General features: G+C 56.9%; 1 protein-coding gene across 1 annotated transcript in view; it reads left to right on the top strand.

Annotated features, from left to right (window-relative positions):
- Positions 1-2,157: 2,157 nt before the first annotated feature.
- The window catches only part of TSPAN18 (tetraspanin 18), a 168,224-nt gene continuing 167,628 nt past the window's right edge, over positions 2,158-2,753 (top strand). The window contains exon 1 of the mRNA XM_046643867.1: positions 2,158-2,371. The gene's annotated coding sequence lies outside the window, so the exon portion shown is untranslated. The remainder of the gene's footprint in view (positions 2,372-2,753) is intronic.

The following is a 2,753-nucleotide window of genomic DNA, read 5'->3' on the forward strand; positions in this document are numbered from 1 at the left end:
TCTGGGGCTCTCTGCTCTGCATTAGTGCCCCCAGGATGCCGGTGTGTGGATGCTCGCCCCAGGGGTCCTGTGTCCAGGGACTGGGGCACAGCGCCTGGGCTGCCCAGCATTGGCCACGACTGGAAAATTCAACGTTTCTTCCAAACGCCAGAGAAAACGAAGTCTTAGAGCCCCTGAGGGAGAAGAGAGAATTTTCAAAGGAACCATTTCTGCTAGACCCCCAAACGCCTGGGGAGTTGAAAGGGCCCCCACCCAGGAGACAGGAGGTCTCATTCGAGGCCCAGCTTTCCCACCTTGACTAGCATCTAGTCTATCGTTCTTCCTCAGTATCCCCATCTGTAAAATGAGGTGGTTGATGACAATGAATTTGCCATAAGGTTCCCTCCAGAATGGGCATGTGGGGGATCTGGAACCTTCTGGGCCGGGCCACCTCTGGGTTTATGACAACCTAGAGTCCAATGGGTCAGCAGTGGCCTTAACAGCACCTTTGCTTCCTGACCCTCGTTCCTGCCCTCCCCCCTCCCAGCATCTCTCCTTCTCAGTTTCCTGACAAGCCACCATCTTGGTTCCTTTCTTGCTTTTATCAAGAACGGCAAAAGGGATCCTGGAGGCCACTCGCCCAGCCCCTCATTGTGCAGGTGGAGACGCGAGGCCAGGGAGGGGACTAAGGCCCCAGCTAACCCTGCGAGAGGGAGGCTGGCACTCTGCAACCCGGGTCGCCCTCCCTTGGCCAGGACTAAACTCTTGGGGTTCCCAACTTTTGCAAAAAACTACTGTTTGCCTCCTTCCCTCCGAGTGGCGTTTCCCAATTGTGGGGGACACATCTTCACGAGATTTAAGGTCATTCATCCGCGGGCCTCCCAGAGACAGAGACGGGGTGGGACGACCTTTCCGGTTCCCTTCCAAGCCTTCCGTCACAGCTCAGTCTCACTTTGGTGTTAATGCGTCTTTAACACCTTTCCAGCCCTTGTCACCTCCCTTTTCAAGAGAGAAGGGGGCCTCGCTGGGCCCTAACTCAGGCGGCAGGGCCTCGTTAGAATGTTTTTATTGTGGTTAAATATACATTGCTAGAATTTAATAACACCGTTTTATTTTCATTGTATTTATTGCCTTCTATTTATAGTCGTGTGGTGCTGGTTTTCCATTTATGGTAATGATATAACATTTCTTTGCAAAAATAAGCACATTTAAGTTAAAAAAAAATAACGAGCGTTGATCTAAAGAAAGCTATTAAGCAAATGGCCCTTTCTGGGGCACCGAGAGATCCTCCACGGAGGCGGGCGCATGGCTGAGGTCTGGGAAACTCTGCCCGGATGCTGGATGCGAAGCTCTTGTCCTGGGTGGCGGAGCCGTCCAGCTGGCCTGCTCTGCCCTCAGCTCCCTGCACGCTCCCCCTACCCACTCCTGCCTGTTTCTACCAATCCTCCCCACCCTCGGAAACCCCCTCCACCCTCTGCGCTGGCTCCGGCCTCCACCCCCCAGGCCCCAGCACCCTCGCCATGGGCGCATGCTTTTTTCCTCTTTAAATTTATGTGGCGCCTTGCCTCCGAGGAGGCCCACACAGACGGCCTCTCCCAGCAGCATTCCATAAACGCAGAGCCTGTGGGGTTTCTCAGCGCCAAGGGTCAGCCTTCCCCCCAGACCCTGTTTTGGCAGCTGGGGAGGGGGCATGTGGAGCCTGAAGCCCTCTAGAGTTTTCTTTGTCCTTGTTTTACAGAAATTGCACTGTTAGAGGTTTTCTCCCCTTGGGTTAAGCACTGCTCACTCTGGCTCCACTCAAACACTGCGGCCCGGTTTTTTTTTTCTCACAGCCACACACACTTCTGCTCTGTTAGCCTCTCCTCGATTTACTTGGTGACTCAGGGAAATGGCCGAAGGGCCAGACATCCTCGAAGTCCTTGGAGGGACGCTATTGTTTTCCTGGAATGTGGGCAAGGAAAACCAGCGACTTCCTGGCCCTGGAAACCCTGCCCTGTGGCCTGACATGACCAACATTCACATCCAAGCCTGGAGCAGGTTCAGCTCCTATCAGTCACTCACTCCTTAGTGCAAATCAGTGGACCCAGGGGTCTCCTGCAGAGCTTGTGTGTGTTCCAAAGTCCAGGTCCAGCAGGCACCGGGTGCGGGAGCTTCAGAACTGGAACTCAGTTGCCCAGGGAAGAGGAGTGGGCAGCCCAGCCCCTCGCATCTTGGGGCTAGCCGATGCCTTCCCTTGGGCTGTCGGCTTTGATCTGGTCCTTCCTCATGTCTTCTGGGACAGGGGGCTGGGCAGCGGCCTCACAGAGGAGGCTCAGAGGTTAAAGTCTCAGGGCCTTCGCGTGTCGGGCTGGAGAGGGGCGTGCGGCTGCGACAGTAGGGCAAAGAGGAAAAGGTGAGTCCTGGGGTTGGCGACACAGCCCTGGCCCCTTGCGATCAAGTCATTTGCATGGGGTCTGGGGTCTGCCTCCCCCCTCCGCCTCTAATATCTGCAACACGTGAAGCAGCCCAGGGCGGGGGAAGGGCCCTGGCTTGCAACAGGTACTGCCAGGGCCGAGCAGCGAGGTCCGGATGGAGGACCACCGCCCCTCCAGCCCCGCAGCTGGCCACGGGGAGGCGGCGGGGTGTGTGTGGCAGGCGGGGGGGGGGGGGGGGGGGGGGGTTGGGTAGCGTGAAAGTTTCCCCGGAATAAATCCTCTGGGTCCAGCCCTCTCCCCACTTCCCAATGGAGCTTCTGAATTCAGAGGATGCACGGCCCGCGAGCAGAGCGGGGAGGC

Source organism: Equus quagga, chromosome 17 (assembly GCF_021613505.1).
Source record: "Equus quagga isolate Etosha38 chromosome 17, UCLA_HA_Equagga_1.0, whole genome shotgun sequence".
Taxonomy (NCBI): domain Eukaryota; kingdom Metazoa; phylum Chordata; class Mammalia; order Perissodactyla; family Equidae; genus Equus; species Equus quagga.